We start from the raw sequence: 9975 nt of genomic DNA on the forward strand, positions 1-9975 counted from the left end.
TTTCAGTTTGAATTAATCTTTCTTAAACACAGAAGACAAGAAGACAAAGTATTCCAGATGAGGTCTTGTATAATGGTACTAACACTTCCTTGTCGCTACTGGTAATACTTTGCCTGATGCATCCTAGAACTGCATTAGCCTTTTTCATGGGTGCATCATATTGACAGCTCATAGTCATCCTGTGATCAACCAATACACTGACATCTTTCTCCTTCTCTGATGCTACCAACTGATAAGTCCCCAGCTTATAGCAAAAATTATTATTGTTAGTTCCTAAATGCATGACCTTGCACTTTACAGTATTACATTTCATCCTATATCTATTAGTCCAGTTTATAATGTCATCCAGATCTTCTTGAATGATCTTCCAGTCCTTCTCCGTATTGGAAATACCTCCCAACTTTGTGACATCCACAACTTTTATTTGCACGCTCTCACCTTTTGTCAGTAATAAAAATGTTAAATAAGATTGGTCCCAAAACTGATCCCTGAAGAACTCCAAGATGGAGCTGTGTATTGCAAATATTTAAATGTAAACTCCTGCTCCTGTTAATAACAAAGGCAAAACTCACATTGACTTAAATAGGGCCAGAATCTCACTCTTAGAGTTTATCTGAACCAAACAGAATGACTGAATATTTTGATTCACTGCACACTAAGGACCTGATGCTGGCAGGCATCTAGGCACACGCTTTACTTTAAGCATGTGAGTTGTCCATTGATGTCACACACTTGAAATTAGGCATATGCTTGAGAGCTTGGCTGAATCAGAGCCTTAAACATCTAGCTGTGTCATCTTTACTCATGATGATTGCAATAGCAGAGTAAGGCATCACTCAGTGTGAATGAAGGTGGCAGAATCAGACCCTTATTAATCAACTAACTACTTATTAACCATTTTTTGAAAAGGTTAAACACATTATCTCTATGATGGAACAGGGGCTAACAAACATTGACAAGCAACTGAAACTCATTTATTTCAAAGAGTTTTAAAGTTTGGATCATTTAAAATTTCCTTTAAAAAAATAAAAACATGTCCCTTTCTATGCTTCCTTTGTGATACATATGTCTGCTTTGAAAAGTGGGTCTTATCATGCTATTCACCAAATTCTACTGTAGGTGATCCTGGTTTCCATCTGATAAGAATAGGTGTTTGTTAGTCTGTAGTACAAATGCTTTTAATTTTAGATGATAGACAAAAATAAAATTAAAAGTGAACATGCTGATGTTTCCCCTTCAGCTTTCTCCTTCCTTATTTTTAAAGAAGAGTCAGTTGCAATGATGGGATGTGAGGTCTTAAGCAGTAGTGAGGAGGACCACAGATGAACAAACTGAAGGAGCACAGGCCAAGTCTGAAGTAAACATTTGAAAGTGTGATTCTAAAACTAAATTGTTTAAAAATGGTCCATTGGGATTATCTCTATAAGGTAGATACAACAGAAGGAAAAGGCAAGAGACAGTTAACAAGCAGAGAATGCACCAGGAGGGCGGGAATAAGCAATTGACATTTAGAGCATTTCTTGCCAGTCACCTCTAGGGATGTTCTGTGTGAGCCCATTGAGACTTGGAGATTGTGTTGGAGACAGAACTTTTACCGTAACTTATTAAGGGAAAAGAGAAAGTCATCCAGGTCCAGATTTCCAGATCTGGTGGCCTAAAGTTACTCTCAAAAATCCATATTTAGGCTTTTTAGCATGTGTTCTGATTTTCAGAGGTTCTAAGCTCCCACAGCAGATATCTGAGGTGCCTCAGTCAGCCCCAGGATTTAGGTGAAAGGTGGAGAATAGAAGTGGTATAAAGCCACGTTTGCCACACTCAGCTCAGGGACCCAAGGACTGGGCTGCTTATACATTTGTGGAACCCATGAATTTTAGTGCTTAAACTACATAGTGAGATTTATGAGTGTGCTACCAACTGTATACTGCCAGACCTGGTCCTTTAGCTCAAGCAGTAGAAGAGCCTGCTTTTTTTAAATCTTGACATCCTGGGTTAAATCCCTGCAGACACCTGACCGGGACTGTTATTATATTTTTATCCAATATTCACAGATGGTTGTAAAAGAGGTTCAATTTTCTCTTCTTTTCTTTTGCTACTATTTTCCTTTTGACTCCAATCTCTCATTTTACATAAGGGTCAAATTCCGATGTATTATTTTCTATTGTCTCTGAAGCCCCTGGTCCTATATTGACTGCGTAAGCAGTTCTCTTATTGCAATGACATACAGGAAGGGCTCTTTCCAAATGAGCTAATTCAGCACAGCAGAGGAATTATGATTAGTGCAAGTAGCAGCAAGTATAGAAAAAGATACTGTAAGGAATATCCATTAACACACTCTACCAAGAGATAGTCTTTTGACTGTGAGAAAATTTTGCCCTACCATTTTGTAGCTGAAAATGTGGTAGACGTGACTCAATTTCTGTACAGACTTTTCAATGTTTCAAAGTAAGAATCTCTTTAGCTTTGCAAGATCCTGCTTTACAAGTTCCTGCAAGTCCCTGGAAGATATCCACAGATATTTAGCACACTGTAGCTGATGACAAATGTGGGGCTGGCAGAAATGTATATGTTTTGTGGGGTCAGACTGTGCCCCCCTAATTTTAGCTTACTGGAAGTCTGATGCCATATTGCAATGCTGGCACAAGCTCAGGAGAAACTTTCAATACTCGTGTCTTGATTAATACTTAATTTTCATAGCCTCAAAATTCAGGATAATTTCATTTTTTGAGCCAGGCACCATGCCAGTTGAAGGAGACTGATTTATTTCTTTTATTTCTCTCGCTCTTTTTTTTTGTGCATAATACAACGAATTCTGAACAGCAGAGATAATCATTGTACATTTGTATGTTAATGTTACCAGGTAATCATCCCGAAAGACTGAATATGATTAACACCTTGAATCATAAACTAGAGAAAATGTACAACACTTGACAGAGAGTGAAATATCTAATACAATATGAAAACATCTGGCCAGGAAATTGTTTTCCAAACACTGAAAATTATAAGCAATTATCAAGTATTTTACCTGACTATACTCATAACTCTATTTTAGTGACACTTCAGCTGATCTTATCCTTCATTTTTCAGCACTCTGATTTCTGGATAATCACCCTGGGTCTGTGATTTAAGCTCTTTCATCTTCTTCTTTTATGTGCATACCAAATATTTCCATGGTGTGTTTCAAGGGGGCAATCAAGGCTGAAGATAAAATAATGCCCGATTGTCACAAGTGAAAGGAAGAGCTTAATTTGGCAATTCTCATCAGCTAAGTTGCTGAGAGGAAATTCAGGTGCCCTAAAATCAACTTCTGCTAAACAGCTCACTCTCAGAAGGGAAACCACATATGCCAATCATTCAATGCTCATTAAGTATTATTTTAAGGAGACCTTTATCGTGTGTGTCATTTAAAAGCATGTGGCAACTTACCAAAACATATAAAGCATGAGTGCATCAGATTCCAGATCAGGTCATTTTTATATACAAGGATATGGGACCCAGACCCTGCAAACCCTTACTCACAAAAGCAAAGGAGTACTCACATTAGCAAGGAGTTTGCAGGAAGTGGCCCAAATCCTTCCACACTCTTCTGCCTCCACACATGGGCACATGTGCAGAGTGCCACATTTTACGCAGATTTGTTCTCTTTTCGTTTAATGTTCTCTTTTCCCATGGCAAAAGAAAAAAAAACAGAACAACCAAACAAAAACAGCCAGAGACCATCAGTTTTACTTTAAGGAATTTAAAGGCAATCTTCACGAGGAATGAGTTTTGTGACTGGTGAAGCAATTCACTCCATAAATCCAGAGCCTATTTGTGATTTGCTAACTGGAATGTGATTGTGACTATAATGGGTTATTTTGTGGTAATAGCAACCTTTTTCCGGTACCTAGCAGCAGCCACTAATTAGAAACTGTCTTTTTGTCTCATTCATTTATTTCCAGTCACCCCAGGACACCCTATCAGACCGGCATGTTGAATGGCTGTTTCCTCTTCCTTTTGAAGTACAGATCTCCTCTGAGATGTGACTATGAAAAAAAAACACATTATCTCTTAACAGATAAGACCAGCAAAGGCCTGATCCTGAGGTCCTTACTCAGCTTCAGCACGGAATGAATGAAACTGAAGTCTTCTTCACTGCAAGAAGAGAGCAAAGAAGAGGAAAACTCTCAAGGAATGCCTCCTATATTATCCTTTTGGAAGGGGGATGGCCAAGGTCCTGTTTGTCCCAATTCCCCCTCTAATGCCCTGCCAACGTAGTGTGCTGTGGAGTCTCACAAACTCTGTAAGTTCCCCAGGCTTCATAAAGTCTAGGGTCATCCCTGTGGAGACCGTCATGCTTCTGCACTGTATCTGAAGCGGCAGTCTGTTCCCCTTATACCTCACCCTTGCTCTATTTGAGCAGCTATGCCAGGAACATCCCTTGTTTGGCTATCCCTGGGACACTCATGCCTGGAGTATTGTGTATTGGAAAAGATATTAGAGCCCCAGTTTGTTTTATCTTTCCCATTTAGTCTTTGTGGGACTAGTGGAATGGGTAAACATTCCTAATCTAGTATTGTCTGGCTATATCAAAAGAGCAGGAGACATTTGACAAGGTTTGAATCAGGCTGCAGCTTTATTTTTAGATGTCTGGGACTACCCGGCAGATAAAAGTGTACAGTGTAGGTTCATGTTCATTCCATAATTATCCAGGGGATGTTCCACCAGATCCTCCTCTTTTTCCATCCAGGTTTCCCCAGCCAATCCATGGCTGGGCCCTTATCACCCACCCCCCGTAGCTGCAGGGCATGCTCCAGGCACCAGCTTATCAAGCAGGTGCTTGAGGTGGCAACTTGGGAGTGGGGCGGCACTTTCAGGGATTAGGCAGCAATTCAGCGGAGAGTCCCTCACTCTCGCTCAGAGCGAAGGACCTGCTGCTGAATTGCCGCTTTTTATTTTTTTTGGCTGCTTGGGGTGGGAAATCCCCTGGAGCCAGCCTTGTGTAGCTGGGCTATAAGACAGGGAGGGTTGGCTCCCTGCTGTATCAATCATCAGAGCTACAACTCCCTCCCCCCATTCTGTTCCTTTAACCAGCCCCTCCTTTTTAAGCCCTTTTCCAAGGCATTTATCAAGCCACTGTCTACTATGAAGTACTTCCTATGGAGTACCTGCACTGGACAGCCTACTCACACTTATATAATGAGTTGTGACATACAGCCCACAGGAAATTCTGACAACCTGAAATTTGTTTTCATCTTGAAAAAGAACAAAGAGTCAAAATATAAATATTTCATGGAACAAAATATATGAAATATTTTGATTTGAAATAAAATGTTTAGACGTTTCTAGGAATGTCAAAACATTAGAATGTAAATATTTAGTATGTAAAATGGGAAAGCTGAAATAATATGAGAAATCAAAAGAAAATACTCCATTTTGCTTGGCATTCTTTTGAAAATTGCCATCAAAATTTAGTGGAAAAAACAAATTCCCGTGAAACATTTGATTTCAACAAAACATATTCCATCAATTTTTTTCCAACCAGTTCTACAAAATATTTAAAACAATTCATCTTCTGCTGTGACACCTGCATATCTCTTGAAATCTACTTCCTTCTGTCTTGGATCCACCAGATCTCAATCCACCTGTACCTTAAGGATGGTTTATCTTTAAATTCTTTATTTCAAGAGATAAAGAAAGGGTCTAACAAATCTTTAATCAGAAAGTGAATCTGCTCTGGCATATGACACTGTGTGATATTTACTGAGGTACAGAGGGACAGCACAATATTTTCTGCCCCACTTAAGTCTTGAACTGGAGCTGGGCAAGCTGGCCATAGGTGCCATATAAAAGGGTCCCTGTGCCCAGCTCTACTTGAAGCCAAGTTGAAAGAGGCCAAGGATCTATATCAGGGGTAGGCAACCAATGGCACGCGTGCCAAAGGCGGCACGTGAGCTGATTTTCAGTGGTACTTACACTGCCCGGGTTCTGGCCACCGGTCTGGGGGGGTCTGCATTTTAATTTAATTTTAAATGAAGCTTCTTAAACATTTAAAAAACCTTATTTACTTTACATACAACAATAGTTTAGTTACATATTATAGACTTATAGAAAGAGGCCTTCTAAAAATGTTAAAATGTATCGCTGGCACGCAAAACCTTAAATCAGAGAGAATAAATGAAGACTCGGCACACCACTTCTGAAAGGCTGCTGTTCCCTGATCTATGTTTATACAAACTCAGCAGCCTGATCACTCTGACAAAGGCTGTGAAGAGGTTGCAACTGCTGCTCTGTCACTGTAAGAGTGGACAGGAGGAATATATTGCAACTTGGCCTCCTTCCCCTCCACCACCCAGACAGATATCATTTAGGCTATAAATGAGTAAAGTGAACCTAATCCAACGTAAGCCCTGCCCTGGACTTATCTCCAAAGCTTTCTTTAAATAATAATGAGTGAACATTTTACCTGTCAAATCCAGATGCAGAGTCACAGAGGTCAGATAAGGCCTGATATATCCCTGCAGCTATGAAAATAACCACAAAAGGAGACACCAAGTGCTGGAATGCTCCTGAACAGGCAGTGTCTTTTATGGACAGTTTAACATCTTGTTCAGTATAGAAAAGAAGAAGAGAAGGATCAAGTATGGTTTACCCATAAGTAAGATAGTGATTAGAAGGTGAACTCAGTCTTGTCAGCCTTATGATGCCTTATATTGCTTCATTAAGGGTATCTAAGGGTACAGCTATGTTTGGGAGGTGTGATTCCCAGCTCACATAGATGTATCCCCACTAGCTATGCTTCAGCTAGCATACAAAGGAAACAAAAAACAAAAAAAAACCCACACAACCAACCAAAAACCAACCACACCTGAATACAATTGCACATGACCCCTGGGTGTGTGCTTGGGCAGCTACTCTGAGGGCTGGTCTACACTACGGGGGAAAATCGATCTTAGATATGCAACTTCAGCTACGTGAATAACGTAGCTGAAGTCAAAGTATCTAAGATCGAATTACTCACCGTCCTCTTGGTGCAGGATCAATGTCCGTGGCTCCCTCTGTCGATTCTGCAACTCCGTTCGGGTTGGTGGAGTTACGGAATCGATATAAGCGTGTTCGGGGATCGATATATCGCGTCTAGATGAGACACGATATATTGATTCCCGAGCAATCGATTGCTACCCGCCGATACGGCGGGTACTGAAGACATACCCTCAGTTGCTTCCCAAGCTGCCACGGACATATTGCTATTTTTATGTGCTAGCCGGAACAGAACTAGTGCAGGTATGTACATGTGAGCTGGGCATCACACCTCTCAGCTCAAATATAGATGTACGCTAATATCTCAAGGGGTAAATCCAGCAAGATGCTAAGCACTTTGGCCCTGAACCAAGAAAACACTTAATTTTAAGCTCATAAACATTCTCGTTGAGGACAATTTATTCATTGAAGCAGTTCAGTCTAAGTTGGACTATTCAGATGCTTAAAATTACTTATATGTTTAAAATGTTTTGTTGAACTGGGACCAGAGTGCTCATCCTACTGCAGAATTGAGCTGTAAAGAAATAAGTTTTGTGATGTGTAACTTTCATGATGTGGAAATTCCACATTTAGAGACAAAGGTTAATAACAAAATTAGAAAAAGGGTTTCTGATTGGAATATTCTATACAGTTTTTCAAAACAAATGAGGAATAGGGCTTGATGCAGAAAAAACTGATCATATATTTGAAACATTACTATAAAGTAGAGTCATTTTTTACTTTATTCATTTTATTTTTCAATTATCTATGGCTGTTCAGTTGAGTTCACAAATTGATAGTTAAATTCACACAGGAGGAGGCTGTTGAACTGAGCTAACAAATTAGCAGTTGTATCTGCAGAGAAAGAAGTGTTAATTGACCTAATTAATATTTACAAAGAAGAAGAGTAGTTTTAAATTCAAAATGTGAATGAAGATGCAATACTTTAAGGGTCTGGCCTGCTCCTACCTTGAGCAGTGTTGTCAATGACAACCAAGGGGGGTGAACTTCAGAATAGGGAATCAACTAGGTGTGTCTGCTTATGAATATTCAAGTTAAACAAAGAACACAAAGTAAGTAACTGCAAAAGAAATGGTTAGTGATATCTGAAGTATAATGCTTTTAAAAGCTTGAATCTACATATAATATTTTGTGCTCACAAACCAGTTTCGTTAAGTGTCTAAGTAACTTCAGTTGTATCTGTGCATAACTGCAAGCACCATTGGCGGCTCCAAGCACCAACGCTCCAAACGCGTGCCTGGGACAGCAAGCCGCTGTGGCACCCTGCCGGTCGCTGTGAGGGCGGCAGTCAGACTGCCTTCGGTGGCTTGCCTGCAGGAGGTATGCCGGTCCCACTGATTCAGCGGCAATTCAGCAGCGGGTACACCAAAGGTGAGGGACCAGTGGATCTCCCGCAGGCAAGCCGCTGAAGGCAGCCTGCCTGCCATGCTTGGGGCATCAAAAAGTTAGAGCCACCCCTGGTAAGCACACAATTGTATCCACAATTTCTGCCTACAAGAATTTAAAATATCAGTTCCACAGTATACATTAGAAGTTTAAAGACAACATTTTCTACTCTAATTAACCCAATAATTACACAAGACAAATATGAATTCTATTGGTCAACAAAATGCTTTTAGCATAGGTGGTCCACACAGTGTTTCCTACTGAGTAGAGCACTAGATTGGAACTGTGAAGACCTGGATTCTACTTTGCCTCTCAGTTTCTCCATCTGGAAAATAAGAACAATGATACTTTGCAAACTGCTTTGAGATTTATGGATGAAAAAGCAGTATGTAAAAATATTTTATTTAGGCTCTAAAGCCCAGATCCTCAAAAGTATTTGGGATTCTGACTTCCATTGAAATTGATGGATGTGAGGAGCTGAAATACTTTTGAGAGTTTGGGTCTTACAGACTCTAAGCAAAGGAACTGGGACAGGGAGACAATGATGGCATAGCTGAAAATGTAACCAGTTTGGGGACACATAAATGCATGGGAATCAATTCAGATGTATTTCAGACCTGTTCTGGTTCTATATTCCTCAAGACTGTGCTCCTGAATATAGCTAGCTATAAACTATATGTTATTTTGCTGCAGTTCACTTCTATGATTATTATAGATTACAGATGTGTTGAAAATATCCAACAAAAGTGGAGACACTTCTCACACTGAATCTTCTCCCTCCTCCCCACTACAGTTCTGGCTGAAAGCCCTGTAAAATTGACAGCAGGACATTAGCTGTGTGATGCTGTCTCAGTTTCCTACTTCATAGCACTAGAATGCTGTACTTCGATAATTCAAAGAAAACATGATCCAAAGCATGGAGTGCCTCCACAAAAGTTTTGACTCCAAGTTCTTTTCTAATATTGATAAAACAATCTGACAGGTAAAATACATCATAATGATGCTGGGATGACTCAATTGGAAAACACCTTGCCTAGATTTGAGAGTAAAAGTTAATGAACCCATAGCCACTAGAATTGATGATTGAGGATAAGGTTGGGATATGGAATTCGAGGCAGGGTGGAAAAGTAGAAAATACTGACATTGGGCTTTTGGATATTTTCTGTGCTGGCCTATATTGTTAACCCTGTTAAATTTTTTCATATGATCAGGACAATGGGGAGTGCATGCTGCACATGTTTGAAAGATGGCAGACCTGTTGCTGTAATATAGATTTCAGTAACTTCTTCCTCAAACCCAGGCTTGTACCTTTACGGCAAAATCTAGTCATAAGCATGCAGAGCCACCTTCATCAGTGCATTGAGTCCTGCATAGGGATAAAGGAGGCCGTTTGCTCTTTCCTTATTCAAGGGATATGTGTGTGTGTGTGGGAGGGGTCTAAGCCCCAGCACACGTTAGTGTACCCCTGTTGAAATAGTCCTGATGATGCTAGGGCACACCGAGAACAGGTGCACCCTATTTGCACTGTGTCCCGACACCCTACAATATATCTCCATTCTTCCCCCAGCTTTT

The sequence above is a fragment of the Gopherus flavomarginatus genome, chromosome 3 (genome assembly GCF_025201925.1).
Source record: "Gopherus flavomarginatus isolate rGopFla2 chromosome 3, rGopFla2.mat.asm, whole genome shotgun sequence".
In the NCBI taxonomy this organism is placed as follows: Eukaryota; Metazoa; Chordata; order Testudines; family Testudinidae; genus Gopherus; species Gopherus flavomarginatus.